Raw genomic sequence first — 14887 nt, forward strand, 5'->3', positions numbered from 1 at the left:
GCTCTCTTCTAGGCTCCTTGGCCAGGCCAGATCTCCCTCTCTCTCTCTCTCTCTCTCTCTCTCTCTCTCTCTCTCTCTCTCTCTCTCTCTCTCTCTCATTCTGGCCTCTCAGCACAAATGTTACTTTTCTTAAAAACAACCAACCAACCAACCAGGAACAGTCTCTAACTTTCTTTCCCTATTTGGCCTTTCCTTCTTGAACAGTCTTATCAAAGAGCAATTGAAGATCACTGTCACTGTTTTGAATTTTCTTTGCACCCACATTCTATAGCAATCTGTCTTTTGCCTCCTTGTTCCACCGAAATTGTACTTGTTAAGATCAGCAGTGACCTGCTAGCTGTTTAGTTTTCATCCTCACTGGCCTTTTGGCAGCATTTCACGATATTTGGCATGAATCCTTTTTGAAATTCCTTCCCCTTTGACTTGTATAACACCAGGCTATCCTGTTCTCCTTCTACCTTCCTGACTGCTCTTTCTGTCTGTCTGTGGACTCCTTTCCCATCAGAATATACTTTATCCATATAAAGCAGTACCTGCCTCTAGGGCTCTTGTGAAAAAATTGGATTGGTTGAGCGCCTAGCACAATGCCTGGCACATAGTAAGTGCTCAACCAATAGAAAATAAGAAATATAATAATTGCTATTTTGTGTCATTTTAAATCTTAAGGTGGTATGCCAGAACAATGATCTGTCCCTACAAACCAGGTTTGCCTTATATTTCAGCCACCACCCTTGGAATTTCTCAAGTATGAAAGTTTTTCTCACTTCCATTTCATGCTGTTCTCAATGGATAGATTTGCCTAAACCCACTACACATCACCTAGCTATGACTCAGATAATGAGCAACATTTTTTAGATAGCCTCTCCCACTCTCCCCCAAGCTCAGACTGAGCATATACTCCTCCTGCCCCAGAGGGACACACTATGCCCAGCATCTAGCACAATATCTGGCACATAGTAGGTGTTCAGTAATGTCAGCTGAACAAATGGCAGTCTCCTGCGTTAGAATGTCAGAAAAAAAAATTCATCTCTAAGTTTTCCTCATTACCGCTGAAATTATCTTTGAGAAAGAGATAAAAAATAAGTACAATACAAAATCTGTAGTTGTGTATTTATATATAAAGTAGAATATAAAATGGTAAAATTGTATCTATATGGATCTAAAATCAAGAATCAAAGAAACATTAATCTCCAATATTACACTTCAAGAATAGGAACTTATTTTAAGGAAAATGTTATATGTTATTCTATTCTTAGAACCAATATTCAGTCTAAAGCCAACAGTTACTTACTGCTTAGCTGTTTTCTTGCTGGGCAAATCCTGTATCCCTCAGACGGCAGGCAGTCATTGTTGTGTCAGATCCTTAGTGATGTCGTTTTCACAGACTCCCCTAGCAATGTTTGCAAGGATCCCTCTGTCCCCTCTCAGTCTTGACTCACAGGGCAGAGAGGACCAAGATGAAGTCAATTGGTCCTCTCTGTCCTCAGAAAGAGACTTTAAGGAGTGGAGAGAGAACTAGAAAGTTTGAAAGATTTCTCCATTATCCATCCCAACTTCACCTTTAGGGTGGCACTGATGACAGGCAAATGATTGTTACATCACCATTCTATCTGGATTGTGACCAGGAACAGACTTCTGGGAAATCATGCTTCAATGGTAGAAAGGATGAATTACTTCTCTTGCTGCTTTCAATATTCTCTCTTTGTCTTTGACAATTTGACTATTATGTGTTTCAATGTGGATCTCTTTGAGTTTATGCTACTTAGAGTTTTCTGAGCTTCTTGGATATTCAGATTTGATGCAGTTTTTCCTGGAATTTAGGTTGTTATTTCTTCAAATGTTCTTTCTCTCTTTTTCTCCTTGTAGGATTCATATTATTATTATTATTTTTTTAAAGTAAATCTTTATTGCTCAGATTATTACAATTGTTTCTCCTTTCCCCCCTCATAGCTCCCTTCCATCCGGTTCCCGCCCCACCCTCTGCCCTTACCTTCTCCCCCCACATCCCGCCATTGTCCTCATCCATAGGTGTACGATTTTAATCTAGTCTCTTCCTGCACCCCCCACACCCCTTTCCCCCTGATAATTATCAATCCACTCCCTTTCTTTGCTCCTGATTCTATTATATTCACCAGTTTATTCTATTCCTCAAATTTTTAATTCACTTGATCTTCTTCCTCTTCTTAATACCTTTCAGCATTTCATATAATACTGGTTTGGTGGTGATGAACTCCTTTAACTTTTTCTTATCTGTGAAGCTCTTTATCTGCCCTTCAATTCTGAATGATAACTTTGCTGGATACAGTAATCTTGGTTGTAGGTTCATGCTATTCATCACTTTGAATATTTCTTGCCACTCCCTTCTGGCCTGCATAGTTTCTGTTGGGAAATCAGCTGATAGTCATAATCCCTTATAGGTAACCAACTGCTTTTCTCTTGCTGCTTATAAAATCCTCTTTTTGTCTTTGCCCTTGGCATTTTAATTATGATGTGTCTTGGTGTGTTCATCTTTGAATTCCTCTTGTTTGGGGTTCTGTACGCTTCCTGTACTTGTAAGTTTATTTCTTTCACCAGCTGGGGGACGTATTCTGATATTATTTCTTCAAATATGTTTTCAGTATCTTGCACTCTCTCTTCTTCTGGCACCCCCATAATTCTGATGTTGGTACACTTGAAGTTGTCCCAGAGGCTTCTTACACTATCTTCAACTTTCTGGATTCTCTTTTGTTCTTGCTTCTCCAGAGGAGTGTCCTTTGGCTCTTTGTATTCCAAATCTTTGACTTGATTCATGTGATCCTCCAGTCTACTGTTGGATCTCCGTATGATATTTTTTATTTCAGTCAGTTTATGTTTAATTTCTAGTTGGGTCTTAATAAAATTATCGGCCTTTTCTAGGAAACTCTTGAAAGACCTCATAACCGTGGTTTTGAACTCCATATCCAGTCTTTTGTTCTCTTCCATCTCTTTCATTTGAAATCTATTTCTTTATCTCAGAATTTTCGCTGCTTCCCAGAGTTGGCAGGATGGCTTTGTGTGTTTGGTGTCCTAATATGGCCCAGTGGGTCAGCCTCCTCAGTTACCTGAGGTAGACACTCTTGGTGCGCTCCTTTGTGGATTGCTGTACAGCCTTGTTGTAGCTAAATCTTTATTGTTGTTGGTATCCCTGGGAGGAATTGACTTTCAGGCCAATTGGATGTGGGTATCAGCTGTGTCTACTCTGGGATACCTTCTGTATTGGAGACAGTCTTATAGGATCAGACTTGCAAAACTGCAGAAGCCTCCGTGCTCAGCTTGGATGGGGCGGAGTCTCAGGGCTGAGCTGACAGTCTGGTTTCCCATCAGCCTTGCCCTTGTGCACGCACCTGAGTTTCTGCCTGACCTCTGCCTTCCGCGGCTCCCCTGAGTTTCTGCCTGATGGCCCCAGATTCCCCCTGCAAGAGCATGGGTGCCCCAGGGGCTTGCCCGAAATTGGGTTGGGTCTCTGTAGTTTGGATCTTCTGACTCCTTCTGCTATGGAGAGGCAGCGGCAACCTCCGAGGTCGCGGTCGGACCTCTCAGCTAGCACTCACTTGCGTGTGACTGTAGACCCTGCCAGCTGTGGCTCCCAGCTCCCCCAGTCTCCCAGTCTCTGAGTTTCTGGGTGCCTTTCTCTACAGTCCAGACTCCACTGTATGAGCCTGAGTCCACAGGATTTCAGCCTGGTTTGGGGTTCAGTACAGTCAGAAAGGGTTCAGTGCAATTGGGAATCCCTCCCCTCCTACCAGCCAGGCATTCGGCCGAACTTCCTCTCTGCCCGCAAGCATCTCCCTACCTCAGTGCTTTGGGGCTCCCAGTCAGATCTGTGAGCCTCTCTCCTTCTTTCTAGTTGTTGATTTCCCATTCTGCCAGCTTTCCTGAGTTTTGGATAAAGTCTGTTCTGATTTTAGTTGTTGTTTTTGAAATTGTTGTCTGAGGCGGCAGCTTAGGTGCTTACCTAGGCCGCCATCTTGGTTCTCTCACTTGATTTTTAGATTCACTTGTTTATAGATAAGAATTTGTTGTTCATAATTCTTATATTTACCTTTTTCTTCTTCCTCCTCTTCTTAAAGAATACCTTTCAACATTTCATATAATACTGGTTTGGTGGTGATGAACTCCTTTAGCTTTTTCTTGTCTGTGAAGCTCTTTATCTGACCTTCAATTCTGAATGACAGCTTTGCTGGGTAGAATAATCTTGGTTGTAGGTTCTTGCTATTCATCACTTTATATATTTCTTGCCAATCCCTTCTGGTCTGCATAGTTTTTGTTCAGAAATCAGCTGACAGTCATATGGATACGCCCGTGTAGGTAACTAACTGTTTTTCTCTTGCTGCTTTTAAGATTCTCTCTTTGTCTTTTGCTCTTGGCATTTTAATTATGATGTGTCTTGGTGTGGTCATCTTTGAATTCCTCTTGTTTAGGGTTCTTTGTGCTTCCTGGACTTGTAAGTCTATTTCTTTCACCAGGTAGGAGAAGTTTTCTGTCATTATTTAAATACATTTTCAATATCTTGCTCTTTCTCTTCTGGCACCCCCATAATTCAGATGTTGGTATGCTTGAAGTTGTCCCATAGGCTCCATACACTATCTTCATATTTCTGGATTCTTTTTCCTTTTCTGGTTGGGTGTTTTTTGCTTCTTCGTATTTCAAATCTTTGACTTGATTCTTGTAATCCTCTATTCTGCTGTTGAATCTCTGTATATTTTTCTTTATTTCAGTCAATGTTTGTTTAATTTCTAATTAGTCCTTTTTCATATCCTCAAGGGTCTCACTAAATTTATCAGTGGTTTCTAGAAGTTATTTGAGTAACCTTATAACTGTGGTTTTGAACTCTATATCCAGTAGTTTGCTTTTCTCTATTTCTGTCATTTGTGACCTGTTTCTTTGTATCTGCATTTTGGCTGCTTCCCTGTGTTGATAGAGTGGTTTTCTGTGCTAGGTGTCCTATAGGGCCCAGTGGCTCAGCCTCCTCAGTTACCTGAGGTGTACACTCTTGGTGCAGCCCTTTGTGGGTTGTATGCACATTCTTGTTGTAGTGAAGCCTTGATTGTTGTTGGTATCACTGGGAGGAATTGACCTCTAGGCAAATTGGCTATGAGGATCAGCTGTGTCTACAATAGGAGAACTTCTGTGCTGGAGACACCCTTGTGGGGCAAGACTTGCTTTAGTGAGGCTTTGGTGCTCCCTGAGTCTGCCTCTTGAGTGTGTCTCTTGTGAATCTGAGGAGTTATAATCTGGATGGTCCCATTCTGACCACTAGTACACTGGCTCTTGGATCTCCCATGAGGTGCAAATTTAGCCTCTGCCTGAGGCCACCCAACACGAGCTATGAAGAGATCTTCAGATTCCTCTTCCTTGTTTGGTGTTTGGAGGTGCCCAGATGAGGCCCAGCTGTGAAGCAAAGCAAGGTGCTGTGGGGCCTTTCACCTTTTTTTGGAAGTTCTGGGGCTCTCTGACCCAGCTGCAGTTTGTTAGATAATTTTAGATTGTAAAGGGCCAGGACATTCATATGCAAAAGCTTCTACGCACAGCTGGGGTGGGGTTGTAAATTGAGTGGGGTGGGGTCTCAAGGAATCAACAAGGTGTAGCAAATAGCAATGTCTGACTTTCATCCCTGTCCTAAGAGGCCCCCTGGTCTCAGGGTCCTGCAGTAATTGCTGCAAGCACCTCTGAGAAAAAGCCGCCCTCATGTTTCAGCCCAATGCCAGACAGTCCAGTTTCACCCCTTATAAGCCTGGGTCCCCAGAGTACCACCCAGAACTGGAATTCAGAACAGTTGGGAGAATGTGTCTACCTCCCAATTGAAAAGACAAATGCTTATTCAGTTGCCAGCCCTTTCTGTGCACATGCCTCTGAACCTCTGCACTTCCTTCCTCACCTCCTCTGAGTCTCAGTGTGCTTTTCTCTTCCCTTCTAGTTGTAGAATTTCCACTCAGCCAGCCTTCCGGTGGTTCTGGATGATGTCTGTTTTGTATTTTAGTTGTAGTTTTGAAGTTGTTCTGTGAGGCAGCAATTTCAGGAGTTTACCTATGCTGCCATCTTGGTTTTCCCCTTAAAAATATATATATATATATACTGTGTGTGTGTGTGTGTGTGTGTGTGTGTGTATATATATATATATATATATATATATATATATATATATATATTTTTTTTTTTTTTTTAAATATATTTTATTGATTTTTTACAGAGAGGAGGAGAGAGGGATAGAGAGCTAGAAACGTCGATGAGAGAGAAACATCGACCAGCTGCCTCTTGCACACCCCCTACCTGGGATGTGCCCACAACCAATGTACATGCCCTTGACCGGAATCGAACCTGCGACCTTTCAGTCCATAGACCGACGCTCTACCACTGAGCCAAACCGGTTTTGGCTTAAAATATATTCTTATATATCTTTGAAAATATATTTTTAGTTTTGCTTTTTTTTTTTTTTCTATTGTTTTCTCTTTCCTAAATTACCTCATATTTATTGGGGATCAGATACTGTTTTTATCTTGGACTTTCAATTTCATGACTCTGGCTTTCTTCATGTGACTAATTGCCCATTAACCTGTAAACATTGATAGATTACTTTTTCTAGGTAGCAAATATGGATTTTCTGCCATTGCAAATGTGCACATACTTTCTTGCTCTTTCTCACCCCTGAGTGGAAAATCTGCCTAGGAGCTATGTTTATGTGTGGTGAGGGTGGTAGAAAGAGGGAGGAGGGTATTAATGCAAAGGGTTTGCTTTAGGATAAGTGGTTGAGAGTTGGTCTATATGCTGGTCAGATGAATGAGTAGAGGCCAGAGTCTGCCCAGCAGCTTCTCTCAGGCAGTTTGTTATTCTACGTGTTTACAAGGGCTTCCAATAATGATGTGTTTGCCATCTTCCTGTCACTCCCACATTCCTGCCAACTCCAAGCCCAGAGTCCCTCTGGGTTTTACTGCAGTTCAACTCTCTCCACACTATTGTCCTTCACATTTACACAAAACTGTTTAGGACTACAGCTTCCACCAATTTGTAGTAATTAATATCTCCCACCAGATGAAAACTGTCATCTGCTAGTGGTCTGTTCCAGTACATTGTCCTTGGGAAAAGTTCTGGGCATTTGTAAATAATGCAGTTCAAATACTCCACACTCGCCTGTTACCAATTTGTTTAGTGACGCAAGAGATAGCCCATAGCGGGGGTGGGTATTTTTCACTGTGAAGAGGTAGTCAATCTATTCTTGGGAGGAAAAGAAGAGGGAGAAGAGATACTATTTTTATTAATTTGTTCCTACAGTTTCCACCTCGAAGACTGATACTTTCCTGAGACATCTGGCATCCCTGACTATTCCAGGATTTGTCATTAGTTGAAACAATAAGGGAAACACACTATAGTTATTATTTCTTCCTTAAACAGCATCTTGCACCGGCTGCAGCACTTTAGGTATTACCCTGGCTTCATCATCCGGGATTACTTCCCATTTCCTATTTTGACGAGCACTGTTCTCTTCTGATAGATAGATAGGACCTTCGCTCATCCAGGCTTCTAGCAACGCTATAAAATTAGAGGGGGGGAAACTCCAGAAATTGCAAAATAGATGCTTGACAGTAGTGCTGTGGCCTTATTAAGTTAAGGATATCATGCTGTTTAAAACCACGCATGCTTATTGATTTAATGTTCTGTAAATTTAGCTTTCTTCTGTCTCAGCTGATGTGTGGGTGCATATACCAACCAGACTGATATTTACACCATAAGTGAGAAATAACGTGATAATTTATGAGTGGTGAAACCTAAAGTTAAACAGGTCTTCCCTCAGGAAAGGAAAAAAACACATGGAGCACATTTTAGACAACTTTCTTCTTGAGGCGTTCATTTCAAGAACGTATGTGCTTTCTGGTGGGATGTTCAGAGGGAGGATTATGCAGTTCAGTCAGCCTCCATTTTTCTTTATGAAGTGACTCTGAGAGACATGTGCCTGAGTGATGGATTCTTTTCTTGCTTCTGCTTTGTATCTGTGGCCACTTGTGGATGTCCCTGATGAGGATATCCTGAGATATCAGTGGCCACTTGTGGGATGTCTGGGGGTGGTTACTAAGTGTCTGGCTCAGGGAGATGTCATGCTGAGGGAATGATTAATAAAACAGGCCTTATGCATGGACTGATATGAGCACTTCTTTTCATATATGTCCTATGTTTAACAAAAGAGCTCTGGTTTATTTTTTTCTTTTAAACTAGGGAAATGGATTTTGTTAAAAAGGGGAAAAAGTAGTTCTACCATTGAAGAAAAGAACATATATTAGTTTGGGGAGGAGAGGTTAGAGATTGGCTTGGAGGTCCTCTTGGAAAGACACTCAACACACACACACACAAATACACACACCACTCATACATGTTTGCACACATATTCACAGTCACTTGTATGTACTTAAAAATGAGAAGGATGGGGAATGCTAGAGACAAATAGGGAGGAGCTGGACAGTTGTCCTCCTCTTCCACAAACTTGCTCTCCTTTGATTTGGAGATGTCTGTGGCAGCCTAAAGGAGAAGTGGTAAGGGCACGGTGGAGGGGGCAAAGGGGGAGGGGGAAAATGAGGGGGACATCTGTAATACTGTCAACAATAAAAAATATGTATATTTAAAAAAAGAATAATTTACAGGGATTCAACAGTAGGGTAGAGGATGCTGAGAATCAAATCAGTGATTAGGAATATGAGGAAGCAAAATACAACCAATCCAAAGAGCAAAAAGAAAAAATAATCCAAAAATATGGTGATAGTGTAAGGAGCCTCTGGGACAACTTCAAGAGTACCAACATTTGTAGGAGTGGGAGGTGGGGAGGAGAGAAGGAATCCTCAGTTGGTGAAGCTGTGCATGTTGCCAACTCTGACACACACCCCCAGGACATAGAGACCCTCTGGACTTAGCACCTGGCAGGTACTTCTCCTTTCCCACTCTAAGGCACCAACTAGAACTGAATGAAAGGGTTGGGGCTGGAAACCATACAAGGAGTGACCAACCTATCTGTAGAGCCATGTCCTCACATCCTCCCATGATGCCCTGGGACAACTGAAACTGGGGCTCAAGGACACCCCAATATTTTCCTGGAGTATCTTGCACCACTGTCAGTTCCAGGGGGACCTTGATTCTTAGAGGTTGACTGTCTTTTGTGGGTGTGTTTCTCCTAGACCCAGGAGTTTATTTATAAAATTGCAGTAAAATATACATAACACAAAATTTACTATCTTAACCTTTTTTAAATATGCAGTTCAGAGGTGTTAAGTATGTGGATGAAAAGGGCCACATGCCAACTTGACAAGTTCAGGGAAGGCCTGCATGGCAGTCTTGAAAACACAGAGACCTAAAGTAACCACAAAGGATGGTCTGAAATTAAACTTTAACTAAACGCAGTGATGGTGGGCAGTTACATCCTAGTCTGGTATCTTCACTGACAAGGCCAACCTTTACCTTAACTAGCCTATCTGTCTTTTTGCATCTATGATAACATATTCTTGAAATGTCTGGGTAACTTGTAACTTCCCTTTTTCTGGAGCCCCTGGGGCACAACCTAATGTGGTGGGCGCCAGGACAGATACCACAAATTCCTTCATTACCATGTTAATTGTTCCTGCACCTGCCTAAGTATGTGTCTACCATCTCACTTTTTATCCAATCTCAGAGGTTTTCCTCTGCTTTGCTTTATCCCACCTCCTTAGTCTATCACCAATGGATTTCATTTAACCCACCTATGTCCCTCCTTTGATGGCAATGTATAAATACAGATGTAACCCACCATTCTCTGGAGCATTATCTCAATTTGTTGAGGTTCTGTTTCCCAGCATATGTCGACAGTTTGGCTCAAATAAACTCACAAAAATTCTTTACAGGTTTCAATGTTTTTTTACATTAACAAGTACATTCACATTTGTTGTGCAATTATCACTCTTATGCATCTTCAGAACTCTTTTTATCTTGTTGCGGGGCGGGGGGAGGGGGGGGTCTTTCCCAGCATCTAAAAGGGTTCAGGAATCTGGAGAAGATGCTGTGAGTAAATTAATATAGAGACTAGAAATTCTAATAAAGAGGGAATATGCTAATTAATCCTCATGCCATCACAAAGATGACAGTGCTCACAGCCAATAAGGAGGGAATATGCTAATTGACTGCCACATCCTCAAAGATGGGGGCCGAGTCCCCTCAGCCCTCCAGCTGCCCAGGGCCAGCCTGAGGCACAGACAAGCCTTGGATGGCAGCTACCCAGCCACCTAGGGCTGCCTGGCAGTGGCAGCAGCAAAGATGTGATGGAGGTGTCACCTCCTCCTGATCACCAGGTCACCTTCTGCCCCTGAGGGCTCCTGGACTGTGAGAGGGGGCAGAGTAAGCTGAGAGACACCCCTCCCCCCCTTCCAGTGCATGAATCTTCATGCACTGGACCTCTAGTATAGTATAAATTTATAATCCATGGGGGAGCCGGTGGAGGGCTTAGCTTCAGTGACCAAGTTCTCTGAATCTCCAGACCCCTTGCTCTTTATTAACACAAATTACCTTAAAGCAAAGCATATATACATATCAGAGGGTAAGATTTGGTATACAGGAGTCATTGTCAGTTTGGGGGAACTGCTTTTGGCTGTTCATGTGTTTGGCCAGCAGGAGACAATAGCATGTAGATTGAAATGCCCTCAGCTGTCTGGCAGCAAGCAATCATTTATATCGATATAAATTCAGGTTTGGGGCAATGCCTTTGGCCAGTAGGCAATAATATGTATCTTCAGGTTCATCAATCTTTTGATGAACTTCTTGCATGTATGACCTGCTGGAATTAGCTTCCAGCATCTTGCAAAACTGAAATTGTGCCATTAAACAAAAGCTTGTCGTTCTCTTCTCCCACAGCCCCTGACAACATCATTCTACTTTCTTTCTCTATGAATTTGACTTCTCTAAGTCCCTCACATAAAAGTAATCACACAGTATTTGTCCTTCTGTGACTGGCTTATCACTTAGCATAATATCTTCAAGGTTCATGCAGGTTGCAGCATGCATCAGGAGTTAAGTGTCCTTTCATTCTTCTTTTGACTAGGAACCAGTTCAGGACTCACCCACTTCTCTTTTTCTTAAATAACCTTCAGGAAAATTATAATGCTAAGAGAAGTAAAAAACAAAATGAAAGTATAATGGGCAGTTAGACAGACATGAACAGAGCAAGGACAATGAGCCAGGAGGTACAGAAAGTAACCGGGGCAGAAAGGGGCAAAACTGAGAAACAAGGACCTCGCCCCCAGGGTGACCTTTCCTCCCCTAGTATATCACTGGTCATGCAGTGTGGGCCCCTGACCTTTTATATCACTGATCACGAGGTTTAGAGCCCCCAACCTTTTCCTCTTTAAGGATAACAGGTAAGCCTTAGTTGTATTTCAGCTCCAGGCCCAGAAAAGCAGCAAAACCAGACAAGTGCTCTGGCTGCCTCAGGACCAGCTGCATTGACTGATGACCTCCTGCTCTGGAGCTGACCAATCAGTGGAGACCATGACCCTGAAAGAGCACACCTGGGAAGCCGATGAATATTTTATTGAGTCCTTCCTCCTGAGATCTCCTCTAAGAGTCTCACCTGCAGGAGAGAGATAAATACTCTCAACACAAAGGACCCAGCATACACTCTCCCCAAGGGGAGCACACCCACACCATTCCCTTCCCCCTTCCCTCTTCCCCCTTCTAAGAGACCCCACAAGACTTGCAACAAGGGGAGCAAAGGGCAGTGGTAGCTCGTCCCATGCTAACCCCCTGAACCTGTCTCCAAGGCCCGTTTCTCTGCTTCCCAGTGACCCAAAGCAGCCCGGCCTAGGCTCTCCTGTTGCGTCTCTATGCCCTTCCTTATTTCACTGTCCCGAGTATGCTTTTACTGTAGCCAATAAGTTTTTGCATGCTATGCTGCACTTTGTCTCTTGATTGAAATCTTTCCTTTAAGAAGACAAAAACTGAGGTCTGGTCTCACCAGCAACAAAAGCATCTATTGAAAATACTTCCTCATTCAGGTATTATAGAAGTTGAAGTGAGGGACCTTGAAGGTTTTCTCCCAAATTAGGAAGCTATCAGGATTAGTAGATGATGAATATAGAAAAACAAAACAAAACAAAACAAACAAAAAAACAAAAAAACAAGAGAAGAGTGACATCAGAATGGAAAGCTCTTCAAGTAAAACAAAAAGAATGAAAATGGTTATATGCCTGTATCACTGAATAACACACAATAAAAAACCTCCTATACAATCTGGGTGAGGTGAGTGGGAATGGATACTTGTGAACAGTGGGAGTCAGTGTTGATTGGTCCTCTGGTTGGCTCCTTAGAAGGTGCATAAGTTGGTCTTTGGCCAACTTTATTTATTTATTTATTTTTAAAAAATATATTTTATTGACTTTTGTACAGAGAGGAAGGGAGAGAGATAGAGAGTTAGAAACATCAATGAGAGTCATCGATCAGCTGCCTCTTGCACATCCCCTACTGGGGATATGCCCGCAACCAAGGTACATGCCCTTGACCAGAAGCCAACGCTCTATCCATTGAGCCAAACCGGCTCCGGTGGTCTTTGGCCAACTTTAACACCTCCCTTCATTTCTCTGGTTTCCACCAAGGAGTCAGGCATATCCTTATTAACTCACTTTGTAATTAAACTCAGGCATACACTCATTAACTCATTGCTCTTTTGAATTAAAATTCGTATGGGATACATTTGATTTTATGAAATAACTAGAGGCCTTGTGCACAAAATTCGTGCATGGGAGGGGTGTCCCTCAGCCCGGCTAGCACCCTCTCCAATCTGGGACCTTTTGAGGGATGTCCCTAAATTGGGCCTAAACCGGCAGTTGGGCATCCCTCTCACAATCCAGGACCACTGGCCCCTAACTGCTTGTCTGCCTACCAACCTGATCGCCCCCTAACACTCCCCTGCCAGCCTGATTGATGCCTAACTGCTCCCCTGCTGGCCTGATCGCCCCCAACTGCCCTTCCCTGGTGGCCCGATCAGCCTTCTCTGCACGAGATAGTGGAGACGCTGGGACCGGCCTCCTCCACACTGCACAGAGCCGTGGGACCCCAAGACCTCACTGCATGGAGCGGCTGCTGGACCCTGTCTCTGCTGTGTGCATGGCCATCTTGTGGTGGCCATCTTGTGGCAATCGTCTTGTGATGATGTTGTGCACAAAGGATGCAAGGACCACCTCAGCTTTTATTAGTGTAGATCTTTTTACACAGTGTCTGGTTTTAAGTAAGCACTATTTGTTCAATGAATGATTGAACTCATTTTACCAGCAGGTCCTTATTATGTAAGCTAACTTAAGGTTTATACATAACATGCATAATACAATTTGTATTTTGAATTCAACTTTAACTCCATTTGACTAACATTTCCTCCAATGTGCTTTTTATTCTTATGGCAATAGAGGCTCGGTGCACAAAATTCGTGCGCTTGGGGTGGGGGGGGGGCATCCCTCAGCCTGGTTTTCACCCTCTCACAGTCCAAGAGCCCTGGAGGATGTCCAACTGATGGCTTAGGCCCGCTCCTTCTGGACAAGGTACTGATAGTCAACCAGTGTTCCTTCCCCCACTGACCTCTAGGAGGGCTACCCTGTAATTTGAAATGTAGCCTGTTTTGACCCCTGGGTTGAAACATTCTCAGAAAGGGTTACTGTCCTTCCTTGGCCACCTCCCTGCTCACAATCATCCCACTTGGTCAGGGGGAAGTGTGGCCAAATGTTGCAAGAAGATTCAAGTCACCTCACACCATCCATTCCTCCAGCAGGTCCCCACCACATCCCACCGTGTGGTGAGAAGCAGTCAGTTTGAATTTAGGGCTGGAGATGGCAGGGTCAGGACCAGGGAGAGATAGGAGAGGCCCCTGGGCATAGGATTTAAGGAGATGTCTCCCGCAGGACCGTGCATGGGCAGGGCCAGCCTTAAAAAGGCACCTTCATTACTAGGTACCGCTCTGCCCCACCCTAGTCAACCAGCCTTTTCCATTAAAACAACAGCACACAACCTAGAATGTCAGGGTTGGAGGACACCTTGAGTGTAACAAGACTTCACTGCTTCTCAAAGTGTGACCCACAGAGATCTGGCAGAGTCTAAAATGCCCATCCCTGGGCCCACGCCAGACCTACAGGTTTGGAATCTTTGGGAGGAAGATTTTAATAAAGAGCCTCAGGCCCTTCTCATAAACTAGCCGTTGACGCCCCTCAGCCTCTCCAGGTGGCCTTTCCATAAAGACCATGAGAAAGTTTATTGTTCCGGGCACAATTCTGCTTCCCTGTAACTCCTGTCTCTGATCCAGCATGTGGAACGACGCTAACCAGCTTTCATGTCACTCTATGTGGCAATCCTCAAGCATTTAAGGCACTTCTCGCATCCTACACCCACTTGGAGGACCTTTACTCTTTTTACTAAGTCTCTGTCCTGCTGACTCTTCTTCATGTGCCACGGGCATGGAAGGAGAGCAGGAGTGAGGAGAGGCTCCCGGGCAGGCCCGCACTGCCCACTGAGGCCCAGGCACAGACAGGACAGGCTTCTTCACTACTGTAACTCCATAAATTGTAACTTCAGCAGGACTCACACCCACCAACCTTTCCCAGGCGATCCGGAGCGCTCTGCTGTCCCCTGCCGGCCCCGGGGAGAACTGCAGGGGCTAATGCGAGTGGCGGGTGTGGGAGAGGCAAAGGGCTGCCTCCCCAGGCAGAAGCCAGGAAGGGTTGTCATTGCTGGAGGAGAGAAGCCAGAGCACGAAAGCCCGAGACAGGGAAAGGGGGGTGCAAGTGAGAAGAAGGCCAGCAGATGCAGACCTGCACCCCGGGGGAGCCCCACTTTGGGGGTCTTTCTTCGGGACAGCTCAGCGCAGCCTCTAAGCGGGAGAAAT

This window comes from Pipistrellus kuhlii, unplaced genomic scaffold (genome assembly GCF_014108245.1).
Source record: "Pipistrellus kuhlii isolate mPipKuh1 unplaced genomic scaffold, mPipKuh1.p scaffold_m20_p_3, whole genome shotgun sequence".
NCBI classification, from domain to species: Eukaryota; Metazoa; Chordata; class Mammalia; order Chiroptera; family Vespertilionidae; genus Pipistrellus; species Pipistrellus kuhlii.